Source organism: Lepidochelys olivacea (assembly GCF_965140295.1).
Source record: "Lepidochelys olivacea isolate rLepOli2 genome assembly, chromosome: 14".
NCBI lineage: Eukaryota > Metazoa > Chordata > Testudines > Cheloniidae > Lepidochelys > Lepidochelys olivacea.
In genome coordinates, this window is record NC_140424.1 from 31204840 (window position 1) to 31227974 (window position 23135).

Consider the following 23135-nt stretch of genomic DNA (forward strand, 5'->3'; position numbering starts at 1 on the left):
TGATCACTCACCTTACAATGTGTATGCTAATCAAGGTGGGCCATTTCCAGCACAAATCCAGGGTTTAACACGAACGTCTGAGGAACAGTGGGGGGGGGGGGGAGGGGGGCAGGAATAAACAAGGGGAAATAGGTTACTTTGCGGAATGACTCAACCACTCCCAGTCGCTATCAAGCCTAAATTAATTGTATCCAATTTGCAAATGAATTCCAATTCAGCAGTCTCTCCTTGAAGTCTGTTTCTGAAGTTTTTCTGTTGTAATATCGCAACTTTCATGACTGTAATCGCGTGACCAAAGAGAATGAAGTGTTCTCCGACTGGTTTATGAATGTTATAATTCTTGACATCTGAGTTTATGCTCCAATAAATTGGTTAGTCTCTAAGATGCCACAAGTACTCCTTTTCTTTTTGCGAATACAGAGTAACACGGCTGCTACTCTGAAACAATTCCTTACACTGGAGAGAAAGGAAACTGTGGAAAGGGATGACACAAACTGTAGCTCTATATATATGTTATACTTTATAATTTCTCACAAATCCTAAATTTACAGAGAAAATCTTAAACCCTCCTAGTAACCGATTCTCTGAACAGAACAGTAGAAAAGAGTAGAATCAAAAGGAGCCACTTTGAGAGATTTCTCTTGACATTGTGCCTGCACACTCCCCCAGCAGCTTGCGGGGAGCTAGGCAGAGGTAGGAACTGTCTTTTTCTCTCTCTGCTCCTCCCCTTGTCCCAGAAAAGTCAATCTACCGTGGGATGCTGCAGGAAATGGCTCTGGGCCGGGCTGGGCGCTGGGTACCTCGCTCCCCACCCCGTCTCCTGCCCTCAGCCTGGGAGACTCAGTCCCTAACTAAATCATCCCAGACAGAGGTTTTTTTCAAGCCTGACCTTCAAAACCTCTAAGGAAGGAGATTCCACTACCTCCCTCGGTAACCCATTCCAGTGCTTCACCACCCTCCTAGTGAAAAAGTTTTTCCTAATAGCCAGCCTAACCCTCCCCCACTGCAACTTGAGACCATTACGCCTCTTTCTGTTATCTGCTACCACGGAGAACAGTCTAGCTCCACCCTCTTTGGAACCCCCTTTCTTCGTTCTTCTCCTCTGCACACGAAGTAATCCCAGTTCCCTCAGCCTTTCCTCATAAGGCTCCAGCCCCCGAGTCATTTTTGTTGCCCTTCACTGGACTCTTTCCCATTTTTCCACATCCTTCTTCCTTTCCACTTTATAGTCCATTCATCCAGCCCATACTTCTTTAACTTGCTGGCAAGAATACTGTGGGAGACCATATCAAAGGCTTTGCTAACTAGTTCACTGCTTTCCTCTCATCCACAGAGCCAGTTATCTCATCGTAGAAGGCAATTAGATTAGTTAGGCATGACTTGCCCTTGGTTAATCCACGCTGACTGTTCCTGCTCAGCAGCTAAGCTCAGCCAGGAGTTGTGCCTCACAATGAAGGCAGGCATCAGCTTCTGACCCTGGAAGCTCAACTCCTGTTCTCCTAGTCAGAGGAAAGAGAGAGAGCAGCCCTCTCCTCTAGCAATTCCCCAGACTTCCTTTATGGCCTCAACTACCTCAACCGCCTTCCTTTGTACGGAAGATTTGGACAGACTCTTCTGTCCTTCTTTGGGCAGAAATCTTCTCTCCTTCCTGAGTAGAGAGAAACCTCCAGCGCTAATGAATCAGAGACAGAGCCCCAGGGACCTGGGCAGCCCTTGGGGGCCAAGTGCCCATCAGTCCCATGGCCATTCTATGTTGAGACCATAGGTGCTGGAACCAGGGGTCCTTGGGATCCAGCAATACCCTCTGGCTTGAAGTGGTTTCCATTCTACACAGAGTTTATAGTTTGGGTCAGTGGCTCTCAGGACCTCCACTATACAAAGTGTTCGAGCCCCTCTGGGTGAGACCCGAAATAATCCCAGGTCCCTGGAGAATCTCACACAGTTTCATGGAGTCTCATTATTTCCATCGCTGCCTCCTGTGTCCAAGGCTGGGAGGATTCAATGCTGATGTGGCCCCTTCTGTAGCATAGACAGGAGGCTGATGGCAAGTGGCTCTGCATGGGACCATTTGCCTATTAGAGCTACAGAGGGCCCTGAGGCCCATCTGAACACATAACAGATATTGGGATGGACACCTACTTGTCTAGCTGAGGAGCACAGTCTCACCACACATACCCAGAAAGGGAAACGAGAATGCCTGTGAGTGTGCTCTTAATTGATGTCGTCTCCACTGTTTGGTACGGCAGAGAAACTATTACAAACTTGGTCGGTTGTACAAGAGGGGAAACTGAGGTACACCACCTCATGAATTTCCTAAATGACCAGTGAGTGGGGTAGCTCAGTAGCCTGACTATAGAACAAAATAAGGACAGCTTGGAGGTAATTCTTCTGGTTTTTTTTCTGCAATTAGCAAGGAAATTTGTAAAAGGAAGTAGTAGTATTATTAAGCAATAATCTGTCCCCACTAGGGGGTGGTGGAAATTGTTTCTTTTGTTTTTCAGACACTCTACAAGCAAGCTGGCGCCTGCAGAAGAATAACCTGTCAGAATACCATGGATCTATGTTTTGTGTTGTTTTGTGTGTGGTGTTTGTCTTGTTGCTAGCATTGTTGTGTTTCAATAAACAAGAAACCTCATGACATGGGTAGGGGATGGCTTCAGAAGGCTGACCTTGGTGGGGAGATGTGTATGGGAATGCAGAATGCCCAACTAGGAGGCAAGCACCTGTGTACTAGCTACCGTGGTGCCTGGAAATGGAATGGCAACTAAGGTGGTCCCCACAAGAAATAATATAGAAATAATGAGAAGGAGCTTACTGGGAATCAATGGAGGGGTGTGTAAAATAGTGTAAATCAACAGAAGGTGTTTGGATGTGCCCCTCTCCTGTGACTATGGAGGAGCAGGATCAATGGCCTGTGCAAGGGGTGGACAATTGGGTGTACAAGGTGTTTTGCTGGGAACATACATATTACTAAGGGCACAATTACACCAGCCCATAATCAAACTATACACAGCTACATGCTGCTATCTGGACTATGGTGCACAAATGCATCTGTAAATCTTATTGCTGTAAATACTCAAACCAGGGCATATCGCCTGATTCCATACCAAGTGGTTAAGCTGGTTTGGACAATATCCCATTTCTCTGTGAACATTCAATGGACTTATGATAGGGACAAAAGCATGTAAAACCTGCAGGGACAGCTTTTTGCAACTGCCAGCAACTGGACACATAAGATCATGACCCTGTCGAAGGAGGAGAGGCAGTGTTTTGGTGGCGGCTCGGCTGTTGGACCATACTGCAGTGGTCAGGACTCGGTGTTGCTGTGGATTTTGTATTGTTAACTGTACTTGTGTTACGTTGCATATAGAGATAACCTATAAGTAATGTAGTAAGCCCTCCCCACCCCGCAGTGTACTAGGCAACCCGGACCCAACCTTCTCGGGCCCACTGTAATGGGAAGTCTGGGAACACTAATTGGAATAGGTGTGGTATGCCTGCACGAGAGAGGGTGCAGGGCACTATACTACACAAGGGGCAGTGGCATAAATGGAATATCGACACCTTCCACCTTGATGCCTGGCCTTATCAGGAAATGTGTCGCTATATGTCCTATGCTTTTCCAGGGATACCTGGGCAGGAGGATCCCGAAAAAAAAGGCTGGGAGTGTTAGGATATAGCTAGTCAGGCCTGTCTGTAAAGGCATATACTCTAAGAATTTAGGTGTATTCTTATCCCTTAGCTAGTTATAGAGGTATAAAAGAAAGAATCAAAATCACTGTCTGCCGTGGTAAGTGCCTGCTCTTACTGGTTCAGAGTAGCAGCCGTGTTAGTCTGTATTCGCAAAAAGAAAAGGAGTACTAGTGGCACCTTAGAGACTAACCGATTTATTTGAGCATAAGCTTTCGTGAGCTACAGCATCCGACGAAGTGAGCTGGAGCTCACGAAAGCTTATGCTCAAATAATTTGGTTAGTCTCTAAGGTGCCACTAGTACTCCTTTTCTTTTTTCTCTTACTGTGACAGTCTGAGGCCCTGTTCTTAGGCTAAGATCTTTGGCTAAGCAGCAGAGGCAGCCATAAGCTGGGAAGCGAACGGTCACATCCTTACATTCCAAACTAGTCACATTGAAAGCAGGTGCTATTGGGCTGTTAGGAATACAATCCTGTCCTGATAATGCCTATCACCTCCAGAGAAAGGGAAGTGCCTAGAAAATGTAAAAGGAAACTTAGTTTGATAGCATCCTTTCTGGCATGAACTCACTTATCAATAGCTGGGATGTGAAATCCTCATTTCTGTATTTGTTCTATCACTGTAGTCCCCATTTTTTTATTGTTTGTTTGTATAATCTCTGTCTGGTTCTGTGATTGTTTCTGTCTGCTGTATAATTAATTTTGCTGGGTGTAAACTAATTAAAGTGGTGGGATATAATTGGTTAAATAATCATGTTCAATAGGTTAGGATTGGTTAGTTAAATTTCAGTAGGGGGGTGCGGGGCATTCTGGGGTCTGTCCCAATGCCCCGTGATGCATCAAATCGCATCCCAGCAATCCCTGTGCTTCTGTCCACATTTGGCACCATCTTTCAACGTTTTTTCTACTACGCGTTCCGTCTTCCCTTTTGGGCTGCAGGAATGGATCCCGAACCGCTCAGGAATATGCTGCTGGGTCTCGCCAGCATGTCATGAATTGCAGTCAAGTTACTAATATTACTAGTAATATAGGCGGATAGTGTTAGTCCTCCCCCAAAAAAGAGCATCCCTAGGCACGAGAGGCTGAGGCAGCTGGGCTTTGTTTAAGAAATCTGCAAGCTCTTTATCTTTCTAGCGTCACCTCCCACTCGTCTCCTCACTACTTAACCAAGTCCTTTCAGATAATCGGTCTTGAGCTCAGTCTTTTAATAAAGAAACTCAAAAGTAGTCCCCATTGTAGGGTGCTTTTTCACAATAACAGGTGATACAACCCTGGCAAAAAAACACCCATTAAACTCAAAGGCTGTGCGTACCCCATCAACGACGGCATAACCGTCTAGAAAGTAGGGGGCCTACGTGTAATTCCCTACCCTGTAAAGCATGCCGTATCTGTATATTTTCTTTGTTATACAAGAGCCACTGAATAGAGGGGGTCGAATATCTCTTTTTCTGCTTGTGATAGTTGTCTGGACGGAGAAGAGCTACAGTGTTAGGCTGCAAAAACATAGCCATGCAGACAGATGCCAACGTTATCCAGAAAGGATCTATACACAATTTTACCTCTGTGAATTTACCAGGGCCTCTCGCTACAATATCTCCCGTCTCTGACATTCTCATGATCTCTTCTCTGTACAGGATACAGGCCCTTCTCAAAATGTTGACACCCTTCTGAGAATAATACGCGAGCTTTTTCTGCAAGTCAAACATCTCATATCTGTTGTCCCGATACCGGGGAAGAAATCCTGCTTTCTCCATAGGCATCATGCTGTCTACGCCATAGTACTCCACCTTGGACATAGGCCCCACGTAAATTTGGCTTTCTAAAGTGATGAAAAATGTGGGAAATGCCCTTTGCAATCTTCAGACCCCATCACCTGTGGGAGCTTGCTAAGCTTCATGGGCAAGAAGTGTAATGAGTCTATAAAACAAATGCCCAGGGCCTTAACTTCCACACACATTAGTTTACTACCCTGAGTTATCAGTTCTAGGCCCATCTTTTCCTTCAGTAACTGTCTAACAATGAAGTATGCCTCATAATCTTTAGAATTGTGCGCTAGGAACTTAGAATCATAAGAATCATAGAATATCAGGGTTGGAAGGGAGGTCATCTAGTCCAACCCCCTGCTCAAAGCAGGACCGATCCCTGACTAAATCATCCCAGCCAGGGCTTTGTCAAGCCTGACCTTAAAAACTTCTAGGGAAGGAGATTCCACCACCTCCCTAGGTAACACATTCCAGTGTTTCACCACCCTCCTAGTGAAAAGTTTTTCCTAATATCCAACCTAAGTCTCCCCCACCGCAACTTGAGACCATTACTCCTTGTTCTGTCTTGCAGTCCCGGAACTTTCTGCCAATAAAGGTCTTAACAAATGTAGACAGACACTCACCACCCTTAAATTCCCAGGATCGTTCTAGCTTTAGGGACATAGCAAAAATCTAATTGTGCACATGCAGGCCCATCTCCTGCCTGCATTCAAAACTGTAAAAAAATATAATTTCTAATGCTATACATAAAACACAGGTGGCTATCTACATCACTGGTGATCAAACCCCGACACTGCTCACAACGCCTTCTCTTACACCTGTGTCCCTTGTCCACGTAAGACTGACACTGATCACATACAATTTTAGACAGGCATTTGACTTGTTTTTTCGATGCGCAGTCTACTTGTCTCTCTAAACATTCTTTGGAGCAACAATACAGTCTACAGCTAGGACACCTCAGCTGCACACCCACGCTGTCTGAGAACGTTGCACTCAAGCAGAGGCACCAACGATACCTGCAAGAATGGCTATCACTGTACACTGTGTGGTAAAACTCACAATAATTTTTCACACCGAACAGCTTTTTCACATCCAGAACCCCATAATAATGCTCATCATGCAACACGATGAAAAAAGTCTTGGCGTACACTGGAACTCCCATTTAAAAAAAAAAAAAACAGCCACCGTTTGCCGCATAGAGCACCACCTGTATGTTGACTCCTAAATGCTGTTCAAACGCCGCTATGATGCTGAGCATAATCTTTTTTTGATCTGACCACCCCAGTTTCTCATGCAACTTTCTCACCCAGTCTAACAATTCCACGTCTGTTGCTTTACAGTCAGACATGACAGCCAAGAACCCACCCGCAAAACACAGATTAGTACCAGTGTAAGTCAGGTCTACTAAACATGGTCTCTTTTTATGGAGGATTTGACTATAGAGGAAAAAATTCAAAACTCTGCGGCCACTGTATCCCCCGTGTATGGCTTCAACGACCTGCTGAGCTGATTTAATTCTCTCAAGATTGACAAAACAAAATTCTTCACGATACGCCGAACCCCCAAACCTAGGTAATTCCCTTTGACAATTTCTCACTCTCTCTATATACACGTCTGTTTGGGGGGTCTGCATCTGCATTTTCAGGGTTACTTGGGGGTTCCGCTACGGAACCGTCAGCTGCTTTTTCTACATCAGATGCTATTTGAGAGTCAGACTCCAAGGGCCAGCGTGAGGATCATCAGAAGTATACGGGGACCCATCAAGAAAGCCTTCTGGGGAATTTTCTAAACCAGACTCTGTGAGAGTCACCACTGCCCCCAGGTCGGATTCCGCCTCCCCAATCTCAGACACACCAATTTCAGAGCCTCCAGAGTAGGGGGCGTCTCTTTTTGTTTTTTGATCCTCATCACCTCTTTAGCCTTTTTTAAAAAATTTCAGCGACCCTGGCCTGTAACTTTTCGGCAGACGTACGTTTATCCGCCAACACTGCCCGCCCCTTTTGTTTACGCCTTAGCTAATGTGTAGCTTTGAGGATGCCCCTTTTACGAAAGCCCCTTTCCATGACTAGTCATGCCTGCTCAGAACAACCCTCAGAAAAACTGAAGTGTTTTTCAAATTCAGCTGCAAGAGCTTTTGCATTTTTGATGTAGTTTCCAGTCTTCCTTTCTTTGAGAACCTCTGAGGATACAGCGTCCATCAGCTTTCTGAACGAAGCGTCATATTTTTCCCAAATTTTCTAGAATACTGAAGAGCTGTGCCGACCTTATGGAGGTGGGAGAATAGTTCGCGAGAATTGTTGGATACTTCATAAGGAGCTACCCCTGCATCGCTGGAGCTTTCAGTTCTTGGCTTTTTTATTGACAACCACTAAAAAGTTTGCTCCAGGTTTATGAATGGGTGTGTTTTCGCTCACAGTTTTCTCAGGACTTGGTGTGGTGCTGACAGCTGAGGAACTGGAGTTATGTTTGTGTGGGTGCTTTTTACCAAAGTCTTTTGTTTTGTCCTTTGGCTTGACGTATGTGCGCTTTGGACTGTCCTGCTGCTTCGACTGCACTCTTCTGCTGTTTGCGTTGGCGTTGTTGTTGTTGTTAAAGGTATCGGAGCAGATTCCTGGTTCTTTGGTGGTTCTGGTGGAGGTTTCCCTGTAGCTCGGACTACAGCATTGTCAGGAGAACTGCCCATGCCTGATTAAGAAAAACGGAGGTGTTCCAACTTAGCATCAAATAAACATTTTAAAACTTTACCATCTTTCTCACCCACAGCTATGTATTTGCTTAAAATAGAAAAACTCATGAAATAGTCAAAACAATAAGCAAAACATATTTACTGGGCTTCAGCCATCCATCAGCCATTGATGCTGGTGAATTTTCCTTTTCAGATGTCTCTTTTCTTTCTCTTTTGAGCTTGTTTACCCTCTTGTCTAAGAATCTCTCATGTTTTAGAGCAGACAACATTATTATTATAAAACAAATGAAACTGTCTTGTAAAGTTAAAAAATAAAATACTTATTAAGGTGTTTTTCTATTTAAAAAGTCATAGCTTTAAAACAAGGTAATCCACTTCAGGCTGTACAACAAACACAGGTTTTGGTTCATTTCCACCACTAGTGTTTCTCTAAAACCGAGAATTTTATATTTCCACCATGTACCCAAAAACAAAGTGTGCAATAAAATACCTTTAAAATCCCCCCCATAACTATGTCTTGCATAGGTTCCCTAAATCACCAACAACAATTTAAACACGAACTAATTTTAAAACAAGCCGTTTTAAAAACACATCACATTTTGCAGATTAAAAAACAAACTGTTTTGAAACAAAATACTGTAAAATCCCACGCTTATCTCTTCCATAGGCCCCTAACTCACAATTTAAACATTAAAACCAACTCTTTCAAAAAATATGTTTTAAAACATACACGCACACACTTACCTTGCCGTGGTGAAGTAGAGCTCACATTGAACCTTTTCCCACAGTACATACACTTATAGGGTTTCTGTCCAATGTGGATCTCTGATGATTAACGAGGTCTGAGTTCTGAGCCAAACTTTTCCCATATTCTATACATATGTTTGGTTTCTCCCCTGGGTGTGTGCTTTGGAAAATGAGGCCATTCAGGAAGTCTCCTGCATGGTTAGTGGTTTCACTCCCTTTCTCCCCTTGAGGCTTTTTCTAACTTGCGCGGGCTCTTAGAGTTGTCTCTTTTCAAGACTTTGGGTAACATTCCCTTTGGATTTATTGGTGGCCTCTTGCACTCTCTGTATATGCTGGTAAAGATTCTCCTCCTTATATTCTTTTATGGTCCCATCATATGATGGGCTAAAGAAGGAATGCAGGCAAGAGTCATTCCTTACACTAAGAAAAGGAGTACATGTGGCACCTTAGAGACTAACCAATTTATTTGAGCATAAGCTTTCGTGAGCTACAGCTCACTTCATCGGATGCATACTGTAGAAAATACAGTGAGCGTGTTTTTATACACAGAGACCATGAAAAAATGGGTGTTTATCACTTCAAAAGGTTTTCTCTCCCCCCACCCCACTCTCCTGCTGGTAATAGCTTATCTAAAGTGATCACTCGCCTTACAATGTGTATGCTAATCAAGGTGGGCCATTTCCAGCACAAATCCAGGGTTTAACACGAACGTCTGAGGAACAGTGGGGGGGGGGGGAGGGGGGCAGGAATAAACAAGGGGAAATAGGTTACTTTGCGGAATGACTCAACCACTCCCAGTCGCTATCAAGCCTAAATTAATTGTATCCAATTTGCAAATGAATTCCAATTCAGCAGTCTCTCCTTGAAGTCTGTTTCTGAAGTTTTTCTGTTGTAATATCGCAACTTTCATGACTGTAATCGCGTGACCAAAGAGAATGAAGTGTTCTCCGACTGGTTTATGAATGTTATAATTCTTGACATCTGAGTTTATGCTCCAATAAATTGGTTAGTCTCTAAGATGCCACAAGTACTCCTTTTCTTTTTGCGAATACAGAGTAACACGGCTGCTACTCTGAAACAATTCCTTACACTGGAGAGAAAGGAAACTGTGGAAAGGGATGACACAAACTGTAGCTCTATATATATGTTATACTTTATAATTTCTCACAAATCCTAAATTTACAGAGAAAATCTTAAACCCTCCTAGTAACCGATTCTCTGAACAGAACAGTAGAAAAGAGTAGAATCAAAAGGAGCCACTTTGAGAGATTTCTCTTGACATTGTGCCTGCACACTCCCCCAGCAGCTTGCGGGGAGCTAGGCAGAGGTAGGAACTGTCTTTTTCTCTCTCTGCTCCTCCCCTTGTCCCAGAAAAGTCAATCTACCGTGGGATGCTGCAGGAAATGGGTCTGGGCCGGGCTGGGCGCTGGGTACCTCGCTCCCCACCCCGTCTCCTGCCCTCAGCCTGGGAGACTCAGTCCCTAACTAAATCATCCCAGACAGAGGTTTTTTTCAAGCCTGACCTTCAAAACCTCTAAGGAAGGAGATTCCACTACCTCCCTCGGTAACCCATTCCAGTGCTTCACCACCCTCCTAGTGAAAAAGTTTTTCCTAATAGCCAGCCTAACCCTCCCCCACTGCAACTTGAGACCATTACGCCTCTTTCTGTTATCTGCTACCACGGAGAACAGTCTAGCTCCACCCTCTTTGGAACCCCCTTTCTTCGTTCTTCTCCTCTGCACACGAAGTAATCCCAGTTCCCTCAGCCTTTCCTCATAAGGCTCCAGCCCCCGAGTCATTTTTGTTGCCCTTCACTGGACTCTTTCCCATTTTTCCACATCCTTCTTCCTTTCCACTTTATAGTCCATTCATCCAGCCCATACTTCTTTAACTTGCTGGCAAGAATACTGTGGGAGACCATATCAAAGGCTTTGCTAACTAGTTCACTGCTTTCCTCTCATCCACAGAGCCAGTTATCTCATCGTAGAAGGCAATTAGATTAGTTAGGCATGACTTGCCCTTGGTTAATCCACGCTGACTGTTCCTGCTCAGCAGCTAAGCTCAGCCAGGAGTTGTGCCTCACAATGAAGGCAGGCATCAGCTTCTGACCCTGGAAGCTCAACTCCTGTTCTCCTAGTCAGAGGAAAGAGAGAGAGCAGCCCTCTCCTCTAGCAATTCCCCAGACTTCCTTTATGGCCTCAACTACCTCAACCGCCTTCCTTTGTACGGAAGATTTGGACAGACTCTTCTGTCCTTCTTTGGGCAGAAATCTTCTCTCCTTCCTGAGTAGAGAGAAACCTCCAGCGCTAATGAATCAGAGACAGAGCCCCAGGGACCTGGGCAGCCCTTGGGGGCCAAGTGCCCATCAGTCCCATGGCCATTCTATGTTGAGACCATAGGTGCTGGAACCAGGGGTCCTTGGGATCCAGCAATACCCTCTGGCTTGAAGTGGTTTCCATTCTACACAGAGTTTATAGTTTGGGTCAGTGGCTCTCAGGACCTCCACTATACAAAGTGTTCGAGCCCCTCTGGGTGAGACCCGAAATAATCCCAGGTCCCTGGAGAATCTCACACAGTTTCATGGAGTCTCATTATTTCCATCGCTGCCTCCTGTGTCCAAGGCTGGGAGGATTCAATGCTGATGTGGCCCCTTCTGTAGCATAGACAGGAGGCTGATGGCAAGTGGCTCTGCATGGGACCATTTGCCTATTAGAGCTACAGAGGGCCCTGAGGCCCATCTGAACACATAACAGATATTGGGATGGACACCTACTTGTCTAGCTGAGGAGCACAGTCTCACCACACATACCCAGAAAGGGAAACGAGAATGCCTGTGAGTGTGCTCTTAATTGATGTCGTCTCCACTGTTTGGTACGGCAGAGAAACTATTACAAACTTGGTCGGTTGTACAAGAGGGGAAACTGAGGTACACCACCTCATGAATTTCCTAAATGACCAGTGAGTGGGGTAGCTCAGTAGCCTGACTATAGAACAAAATAAGGACAGCTTGGAGGTAATTCTTCTGGTTTTTTTTCTGCAATTAGCAAGGAAATTTGTAAAAGGAAGTAGTAGTATTATTAAGCAATAATCTGTCCCCACTAGGGGGTGGTGGAAATTGTTTCTTTTGTTTTTCAGACACTCTACAAGCAAGCTGGCGCCTGCAGAAGAATAACCTGTCAGAATACCATGGATCTATGTTTTGTGTTGTTTTGTGTGTGGTGTTTGTCTTGTTGCTAGCATTGTTGTGTTTCAATAAACAAGAAACCTCATGACATGGGTAGGGGATGGCTTCAGAAGGCTGACCTTGGTGGGGAGATGTGTATGGGAATGCAGAATGCCCAACTAGGAGGCAAGCACCTGTGTACTAGCTACCGTGGTGCCTGGAAATGGAATGGCAACTAAGGTGGTCCCCACAAGAAATAATATAGAAATAATGAGAAGGAGCTTACTGGGAATCAATGGAGGGGTGTGTAAAATAGTGTAAATCAACAGAAGGTGTTTGGATGTGCCCCTCTCCTGTGACTATGGAGGAGCAGGATCAATGGCCTGTGCAAGGGGTGGACAATTGGGTGTACAAGGTGTTTTGCTGGGAACATACATATTACTAAGGGCACAATTACACCAGCCCATAATCAAACTATACACAGCTACATGCTGCTATCTGGACTATGGTGCACAAATGCATCTGTAAATCTTATTGCTGTAAATACTCAAACCAGGGCATATCGCCTGATTCCATACCAAGTGGTTAAGCTGGTTTGGACAATATCCCATTTCTCTGTGAACATTCAATGGACTTATGATAGGGACAAAAGCATGTAAAACCTGCAGGGACAGCTTTTTGCAACTGCCAGCAACTGGACACATAAGATCATGACCCTGTCGAAGGAGGAGAGGCAGTGTTTTGGTGGCGGCTCGGCTGTTGGACCATACTGCAGTGGTCAGGACTCGGTGTTGCTGTGGATTTTGTATTGTTAACTGTACTTGTGTTACGTTGCATATAGAGATAACCTATAAGTAATGTAGTAAGCCCTCCCCACCCCGCAGTGTACTAGGCAACCCGGACCCAACCTTCTCGGGCCCACTGTAATGGGAAGTCTGGGAACACTAATTGGAATAGGTGTGGTATGCCTGCACGAGAGAGGGTGCAGGGCACTATACTACACAAGGGGCAGTGGCATAAATGGAATATCGACACCTTCCACCTTGATGCCTGGCCTTATCAGGAAATGTGTCGCTATATGTCCTATGCTTTTCCAGGGATACCTGGGCAGGAGGATCCCGAAAAAAAAGGCTGGGAGTGTTAGGATATAGCTAGTCAGGCCTGTCTGTAAAGGCATATACTCTAAGAATTTAGGTGTATTCTTATCCCTTAGCTAGTTATAGAGGTATAAAAGAAAGAATCAAAATCACTGTCTGCCGTGGTAAGTGCCTGCTCTTACTGGTTCAGAGTAGCAGCCGTGTTAGTCTGTATTCGCAAAAAGAAAAGGAGTACTAGTGGCACCTTAGAGACTAACCGATTTATTTGAGCATAAGCTTTCGTGAGCTACAGCATCCGACGAAGTGAGCTGGAGCTCACGAAAGCTTATGCTCAAATAATTTGGTTAGTCTCTAAGGTGCCACTAGTACTCCTTTTCTTTTTTCTCTTACTGTGACAGTCTGAGGCCCTGTTCTTAGGCTAAGATCTTTGGCTAAGCAGCAGAGGCAGCCATAAGCTGGGAAGCGAACGGTCACATCCTTACATTCCAAACTAGTCACATTGAAAGCAGGTGCTATTGGGCTGTTAGGAATACAATCCTGTCCTGATAATGCCTATCACCTCCAGAGAAAGGGAAGTGCCTAGAAAATGTAAAAGGAAACTTAGTTTGATAGCATCCTTTCTGGCATGAACTCACTTATCAATAGCTGGGATGTGAAATCCTCATTTCTGTATTTGTTCTATCACTGTAGTCCCCATTTCCCCATTTGTTTGTATAATCTCTGTCTGGTTCTGTGATTGTTTCTGTCTGCTGTATAATTAATTTTGCTGGGTGTAAACTAATTAAAGTGGTGGGATATAATTGGTTAAATAATCATGTTCAATAGGTTAGGATTGGTTAGTTAAATTTCAGTAGGGGGGTGCGGGGCATTCTGGGGTCTGTCCCAATGCCCCGTGATGCATCAAATCGCATCCCAGCAATCCCTGTGCTTCTGTCCACATTTGGCACCATCTTTCAACGTTTTTTCTACTACGCGTTCCGTCTTCCCTTTTGGGCTGCAGGAATGGATCCCGAACCGCTCAGGAATATGCTGCTGGGTCTCGCCAGCATGTCATGAATTGCAGTCAAGTTACTAATATTACTAGTAATATAGGCGGATAGTGTTAGTCCTCCCCCAAAAAAGAGCATCCCTAGGCACGAGAGGCTGAGGCAGCTGGGCTTTGTTTAAGAAATCTGCAAGCTCTTTATCTTTCTAGCGTCACCTCCCACTCGTCTCCTCACTACTTAACCAAGTCCTTTCAGATAATCGGTCTTGAGCTCAGTCTTTTAATAAAGAAACTCAAAAGTAGTCCCCATTGTAGGGTGCTTTTTCACAATAACAGGTGATACAACCCTGGCAAAAAAACACCCATTAAACTCAAAGGCTGTGCGTACCCCATCAACGACGGCATAACCGTCTAGAAAGTAGGGGGCCTACGTGTAATTCCCTACCCTGTAAAGCATGCCGTATCTGTATATTTTCTTTGTTATACAAGAGCCACTGAATAGAGGGGGTCGAATATCTCTTTTTCTGCTTGTGATAGTTGTCTGGACGGAGAAGAGCTACAGTGTTAGGCTGCAAAAACATAGCCATGCAGACAGATGCCAACGTTATCCAGAAAGGATCTATACACAATTTTACCTCTGTGAATTTACCAGGGCCTCTCGCTACAATATCTCCCGTCTCTGACATTCTCATGATCTCTTCTCTGTACAGGATACAGGCCCTTCTCAAAATGTTGACACCCTTCTGAGAATAATACGCGAGCTTTTTCTGCAAGTCAAACATCTCATATCTGTTGTCCCGATACCGGGGAAGAAATCCTGCTTTCTCCATAGGCATCATGCTGTCTACGCCATAGTACTCCACCTTGGACATAGGCCCCACGTAAATTTGGCTTTCTAAAGTGATGAAAAATGTGGGAAATGCCCTTTGCAATCTTCAGACCCCATCACCTGTGGGAGCTTGCTAAGCTTCATGGGCAAGAAGTGTAATGAGTCTATAAAACAAATGCCCAGGGCCTTAACTTCCACACACATTAGTTTACTACCCTGAGTTATCAGTTCTAGGCCCATCTTTTCCTTCAGTAACTGTCTAACAATGAAGTATGCCTCATAATCTTTAGAATTGTGCGCTAGGAACTTAGAATCATAAGAATCATAGAATATCAGGGTTGGAAGGGAGGTCATCTAGTCCAACCCCCTGCTCAAAGCAGGACCGATCCCTGACTAAATCATCCCAGCCAGGGCTTTGTCAAGCCTGACCTTAAAAACTTCTAGGGAAGGAGATTCCACCACCTCCCTAGGTAACACATTCCAGTGTTTCACCACCCTCCTAGTGAAAAGTTTTTCCTAATATCCAACCTAAGTCTCCCCCACCGCAACTTGAGACCATTACTCCTTGTTCTGTCTTGCAGTCCCGGAACTTTCTGCCAATAAAGGTCTTAACAAATGTAGACAGACACTCACCACCCTTAAATTCCCAGGATCGTTCTAGCTTTAGGGACATAGCAAAAATCTAATTGTGCACATGCAGGCCCATCTCCTGCCTGCATTCAAAACTGTAAAAAAATATAATTTCTAATGCTATACATAAAACACAGGTGGCTATCTACATCACTGGTGATCAAACCCCGACACTGCTCACAACGCCTTCTCTTACACCTGTGTCCCTTGTCCACGTAAGACTGACACTGATCACATACAATTTTAGACAGGCATTTGACTTGTTTTTTCGATGCGCAGTCTACTTGTCTCTCTAAACATTCTTTGGAGCAACAATACAGTCTACAGCTAGGACACCTCAGCTGCACACCCACGCTGTCTGAGAACGTTGCACTCAAGCAGAGGCACCAACGATACCTGCAAGAATGGCTATCACTGTACACTGTGTGGTAAAACTCACAATAATTTTTCACACCGAACAGCTTTTTCACATCCAGAACCCCATAATAATGCTCATCATGCAACACGATGAAAAAAGTCTTGGCGTACACTGGAACTCCCATTTAAAAAAAAAAAAAACAGCCACCGTTTGCCGCATAGAGCACCACCTGTATGTTGACTCCTAAATGCTGTTCAAACGCCGCTATGATGCTGAGCATAATCTTTTTTTGATCTGACCACCCCAGTTTCTCATGCAACTTTCTCACCCAGTCTAACAATTCCACGTCTGTTGCTTTACAGTCAGACATGACAGCCAAGAACCCACCCGCAAAACACAGATTAGTACCAGTGTAAGTCAGGTCTACTAAACATGGTCTCTTTTTATGGAGGATTTGACTATAGAGGAAAAAATTCAAAACTCTGCGGCCACTGTATCCCCCGTGTATGGCTTCAACGACCTGCTGAGCTGATTTAATTCTCTCAAGATTGACAAAACAAAATTCTTCACGATACGCCGAACCCCCAAACCTAGGTAATTCCCTTTGACAATTTCTCACTCTCTCTATATACACGTCTGTTTGGGGGGTCTGCATCTGCATTTTCAGGGTTACTTGGGGGTTCCGCTACGGAACCGTCAGCTGCTTTTTCTACATCAGATGCTATTTGAGAGTCAGACTCCAAGGGCCAGCGTGAGGATCATCAGAAGTATACGGGGACCCATCAAGAAAGCCTTCTGGGGAATTTTCTAAACCAGACTCTGTGAGAGTCACCACTGCCCCCAGGTCGGATTCCGCCTCCCCAATCTCAGACACACCAATTTCAGAGCCTCCAGAGTAGGGGGCGTCTCTTTTTGTTTTTTGATCCTCATCACCTCTTTAGCCTTTTTTAAAAAATTTCAGCGACCCTGGCCTGTAACTTTTCGGCAGACGTACGTTTATCCGCCAACACTGCCCGCCCCTTTTGTTTACGCCTTAGCTAATGTGTAGCTTTGAGGATGCCCCTTTTACGAAAGCCCCTTTCCATGACTAGTCATGCCTGCTCAGAACAACCCTCAGAAAAACTGAAGTGTTTTTCAAATTCAGCTGCAAGAGCTTTTGCATTTTTGATGTAGTTTCCAGTCTTCCTTTCTTTGAGAACCTCTGAGGATACAGCGTCCATCAGCTTTCTGAACGAAGCGTCATATTTTTCCCAAATTTTCTAGAATACTGAAGAGCTGTGCCGACCTTATGGAGGTGGGAGAATAGTTCGCGAGAATTGTTGGATACTTCATAAGGAGCTACCCCTGCATCGCTGGAGCTTTCAGTTCTTGGCTTTTTTATTGACAACCACTAAAAAGTTTGCTCCAGGTTTATGAATGGGTGTGTTTTCGCTCACAGTTTTCTCAGGACTTGGTGTGGTGCTGACAGCTGAGGAACTGGAGTTATGTTTGTGTGGGTGCTTTTTACCAAAGTCTTTTGTTTTGTCCTTTGGCTTGACGTATGTGCGCTTTGGACTGTCCTGCTGCTTCGACTGCACTCTTCTGCTGTTTGCGTTGGCGTTGTTGTTGTTGTTAAAGGTATCGGAGCAGATTCCTGGTTCTTTGGTGGTTCTGGTGGAGGTTTCCCTGTAGCTCGGACTACAGCATTGTCAGGAGAACTGCCCATGCCTGATTAAGAAAAACGGAGGTGTTCCAACTTAGCATCAAATAAACATTTTAAAACTTTACCATCTTTCTCACCCACAGCTATGTATTTGCTTAAAATAGAAAAACTCATGAAATAGTCAAAACAATAAGCAAAACATATTTACTGGGCTTCAGCCATCCATCAGCCATTGATGCTGGTGAATTTTCCTTTTCAGATGTCTCTTTTCTTTCTCTTTTGAGCTTGTTTACCCTCTTGTCTAAGAATCTCTCATGTTTTAGAGCAGACAACATTATTATTATAAAACAAATGAAACTGTCTTGTAAAGTTAAAAAATAAAATACTTATTAAGGTGTTTTTCTATTTAAAAAGTCATAGCTTTAAAACAAGGTAATCCACTTCAGGCTGTACAACAAACACAGGTTTTGGTTCATTTCCACCACTAGTGTTTCTCTAAAACCGAGAATTTTATATTTCCACCATGTACCCAAAAACAAAGTGTGCAATAAAATACCTTTAAAATCCCCCCCATAACTATGTCTTGCATAGGTTCCCTAAATCACCAACAACAATTTAAACACGAACTAATTTTAAAACAAGCCGTTTTAAAAACACATCACATTTTGCAGATTAAAAAACAAACTGTTTTGAAACAAAATACTGTAAAATCCCACGCTTATCTCTTCCATAGGCCCCTAACTCACAATTTAAACATTAAAACTAACTCTTTCAAAAAATATGTTTTAAAACATACACGCACACACTTACCTTGCCGTGGTGAAGTAGAGCTCACATTGAACCTTTTCCCACAGTACATACACTTATAGGGTTTCTGTCCAATGTGGATCTCTGATGATTAACGAGGTCTGAGTTCTGAGCCAAACTTTTCCCATATTCTATACATATGTTTGGTTTCTCCCCTGGGTGTGTGCTTTGGAAAATGAGGCCATTCAGGAAGTCTCCTGCATGGTTAGTGGTTTCACTCCCTTTCTCCCCTTGAGGCTTTTTCTAACTTGCGCGGGCTCTTAGAGTTGTCTCTTTTCAAGACTTTGGGTAACATTCCCTTTGGATTTATTGGTGGCCTCTTGCACTCTCTGTATATGCTGGTAAAGATTCTCCTCCTTATATTCTTTTATGGTCCCATCATATGATGGGCTAAAGAAGGAATGCAGGCAAGAGTCATTCCTTACACTAAGAAAAGGAGTACATGTGGCACCTTAGAGACTAACCAATTTATTTGAGCATAAGCTTTCGTGAGCTACAGCTCACTTCATCGGATGCATACTGTAGAAAATACAGTGAGCGTGTTTTTATACACAGAGACCATGAAAAAATGGGTGTTTATCACTTCAAAAGGTTTTCTCTCCCCCCACCCCACTCTCCTGCTGGTAATAGCTTATCTAAAGTGATCACTCGCCTTACAATGTGTATGCTAATCAAGGTGGGCCATTTCCAGCACAAATCCAGGGTTTAACACGAACGTCTGAGGAACAGTGGGGGGGGGGAGGGGGCAGGAATAAACAAGGGGAAATAGGTTACTTTGCGGAATGACTCAACCACTCCCAGTCGCTATCAAGCCTAAATTAATTGTATCCAATTTGCAAATGAATTCCAATTCAGCAGTCTCTCCTTGAAGTCTGTTTCTGAAGTTTTTCTGTTGTAATATCGCAACTTTCATGACTGTAATCGCGTGACCAAAGAGAATGAAGTGTTCTCCGACTGGTTTATGAATGTTATAATTCTTGACATCTGAGTTTATGCTCCAATAAATTGGTTAGTCTCTAAGATGCCACAAGTACTCCTTTTCTTTTTGCGAATACAGAGTAACACGGCTGCTACTCTGAAACAATTCCTTACACTGGAGAGAAAGGAAACTGTGGAAAGGGATGACACAAACTGTAGCTCTATATATATGTTATACTTTATAATTTCTCACAAATCCTAAATTTACAGAGAAAATCTTAAACCCTCCTAGTAACCGATTCTCTGAACAGAACAGTAGAAAAGAGTAGAATCAAAAGGAGCCACTTTGAGAGATTTCTCTTGACATTGTGCCTGCACACTCCCCCAGCAGCTTGCGGGGAGCTAGGCAGAGGTAGGAACTGTCTTTTTCTCTCTCTGCTCCTCCCCTTGTCCCAGAAAAGTCAATCTACCGTGGGATGCTGCAGGAAATGGGTCTGGGCCGGGCTGGGCGCTGGGTACCTCGCTCCCCACCCCGTCTCCTGCCCTCAGCCTGGGAGACTCAGTCCCTAACTAAATCATCCCAGACAGAGGTTTTTTTCAAGCCTGACCTTCAAAACCTCTAAGGAAGGAGATTCCACTACCTCCCTCGGTAACCCATTCCAGTGCTTCACCACCCTCCTAGTGAAAAAGTTTTTCCTAATAGCCAGCCTAACCCTCCCCCACTGCAACTTGAGACCATTACGCCTCTTTCTGTTATCTGCTACCACGGAGAACAGTCTAGCTCCACCCTCTTTGGAACCCCCTTTCTTCGTTCTTCTCCTCTGCACACGAAGTAATCCCAGTTCCCTCAGCCTTTCCTCATAAGGCTCCAGCCCCCGAGTCATTTTTGTTGCCCTTCACTGGACTCTTTCCCATTTTTCCACATCCTTCTTCCTTTCCACTTTATAGTCCATTCATCCAGCCCATACTTCTTTAACTTGCTGGCAAGAATACTGTGGGAGACCATATCAAAGGCTTTGCTAACTAGTTCACTGCTTTCCTCTCATCCACAGAGCCAGTTATCTCATCGTAGAAGGCAATTAGATTAGTTAGGCATGACTTGCCCTTGGTTAATCCACGCTGACTGTTCCTGCTCAGCAGCTAAGCTCAGCCAGGAGTTGTGCCTCACAATGAAGGCAGGCATCAGCTTCTGACCCTGGAAGCTCAACTCCTGTTCTCCTAGTCAGAGGAAAGAGAGAGAGCAGCCCTCTCCTCTAGCAATTCCCCAGACTTCCTTTATGGCCTCAACTACCTCAACCGCCTTCCTTTGTACGGAAGATTTGGACAGACTCTTCTGTCCTTCTTTGGGCAGAAATCTTCTCTCCTTCCTGAGTAGAGAGAAACCTCCAGCGCTAATGAATCAGAGACAGAGCCCCAGGGACCTGGGCAGCCCTTGGGGGCCAAGTGCCCATCAGTCCCATGGCCATTCTATGTTGAGACCATAGGTGCTGGAACCAGGGGTCCTTGGGATCCAGCAATACCCTCTGGCTTGAAGTGGTTTCCATTCTACACAGAGTTTATAGTTTGGGTCAGTGGCTCTCAGGACCTCCACTATACAAAGTGTTCGAGCCCCTCTGGGTGAGACCCGAAATAATCCCAGGTCCCTGGAGAATCTCACACAGTTTCATGGAGTCTCATTATTTCCATCGCTGCCTCCTGTGTCCAAGGCTGGGAGGATTCAATGCTGATGTGGCCCCTTCTGTAGCATAGACAGGAGGCTGATGGCAAGTGGCTCTGCATGGGACCATTTGCCTATTAGAGCTACAGAGGGCCCTGAGGCCCATCTGAACACATAACAGATATTGGGATGGACACCTACTTGTCTAGCTGAGGAGCACAGTCTCACCACACATACCCAGAAAGGGAAACGAGAATGCCTGTGAGTGTGCTCTTAATTGATGTCGTCTCCACTGTTTGGTACGGCAGAGAAACTATTACAAACTTGGTCGGTTGTACAAGAGGGGAAACTGAGGTACACCACCTCATGAATTTCCTAAATGACCAGTGAGTGGGGTAGCTCAGTAGCCTGACTATAGAACAAAATAAGGACAGCTTGGAGGTAATTCTTCTGGTTTTTTTTCTGCAATTAGCAAGGAAATTTGTAAAAGGAAGTAGTAGTATTATTAAGCAATAATCTGTCCCCACTAGGGGGTGGTGGAAATTGTTTCTTTTGTTTTTCAGACACTCTACAAGCAAGCTGGCGCCTGCAGAAGAATAACCTGTCAGAATACCATGGATCTATGTTTTGTGTTGTTTTGTGTGTGGTGTTTGTCTTGTTGCTAGCATTGTTGTGTTTCAATAAACAAGAAACCTCATGACATGGGTAGGGGATGGCTTCAGAAGGCTGACCTTGGTGGGGAGATGTGTATGGGAATGCAGAATGCCCAACTAGGAGGCAAGCACCTGTGTACTAGCTACCGTGGTGCCTGGAAATGGAATGGCAACTAAGGTGGTCCCCACAAGAAATAATATAGAAATAATGAGAAGGAGCTTACTGGGAATCAATGGAGGGGTGTGTAAAATAGTGTAAATCAACAGAAGGTGTTTGGCTGTGCCCCTCTCCTGTGACTATGGAGGAGCAGGATCAATGGCCTGTGCAAGGGGTGGACAATTGGGTGTACAAGGTGTTTTGCTGGGAACATACATATTACTAAGGGCACAATTACACCAGCCCATAATCAAACTATACACAGCTACATGCTGCTATCTGGACTATGGTGCACAAATGCATCTGTAAATCTTATTGCTGTAAATACTCAAACCAGGGCATATCGCCTGATTCCATACCAAGTGGTTAAGCTGGTTTGGACAATATCCCATTTCTCTGTGAACATTCAATGGACTTATGATAGGGACAAAAGCATGTAAAACCTGCAGGGACAGCTTTTTGCAACTGCCAGCAACTGGACACATAAGATCATGACCCTGTCGAAGGAGGAGAGGCAGTGTTTTGGTGGCGGCTCGGCTGTTGGACCATACTGCAGTGGTCAGGACTCGGTGTTGCTGTGGATTTTGTATTGTTAACTGTACTTGTGTTACGTTGCATATAGAGATAACCTATAAGTAATGTAGTAAGCCCTCCCCACCCCGCAGTGTACTAGGCAACCCGGACCCAACCTTCTCGGGCCCACTGTAATGGGAAGTCTGGGAACACTAATTGGAATAGGTGTGGTATGCCTGCACGAGAGAGGGTGCAGGGCACTATACTACACAAGGGGCAGTGGCATAAATGGAATATCGACACCTTCCACCTTGATGCCTGGCCTTATCAGGAAATGTGTCGCTATATGTCCTATGCTTTTCCAGGGATACCTGGGCAGGAGGATCCCGAAAAAAAAGGCTGGGAGTGTTAGGATATAGCTAGTCAGGCCTGTCTGTAAAGGCATATACTCTAAGAATTTAGGTGTATTCTTATCCCTTAGCTAGTTATAGAGGTATAAAAGAAAGAATCAAAATCACTGTCTGCCGTGGTAAGTGCCTGCTCTTACTGGTTCAGAGTAGCAGCCGTGTTAGTCTGTATTCGCAAAAAGAAAAGGAGTACTAGTGGCACCTTAGAGACTAACCGATTTATTTGAGCATAAGCTTTCGTGAGCTACAGCATCCGACGAAGTGAGCTGGAGCTCACGAAAGCTTATGCTCAAATAATTTGGTTAGTCTCTAAGGTGCCACTAGTACTCCTTTTCTTTTTTCTCTTACTGTGACAGTCTGAGGCCCTGTTCTTAGGCTAAGATCTTTGGCTAAGCAGCAGAGGCAGCCATAAGCTGGGAAGCGAACGGTCACA

At 44.6% G+C, this 23135-nt stretch overlaps 2 long non-coding RNA genes across 2 annotated transcripts; both read right to left on the bottom strand.

Moving 5' to 3' along the window:
• Positions 1 to 6848: 6848 nt before the first annotated feature.
• LOC311530457 lies at positions 6849 to 13391 on the bottom strand. The gene is made up of 2 exons (XR_014713994.1): positions 8884 to 13391; positions 6849 to 8138 (listed from the first exon to the last, which is right to left on the bottom strand). It is a non-coding gene; the product is annotated as an uncharacterized lncRNA (long non-coding RNA).
• A 2974-nt stretch (positions 13392 to 16365) lies between these two features.
• On the bottom strand, positions 16366 to 22905 carry LOC311530530. Its single transcript, XR_014714021.1, has 2 exons — positions 18401 to 22905; positions 16366 to 17655 (listed from the first exon to the last, which is right to left on the bottom strand). It is a non-coding gene; the product is annotated as an uncharacterized lncRNA (long non-coding RNA).
• Between the last annotated feature and the right edge of the window lie 230 nt (positions 22906 to 23135).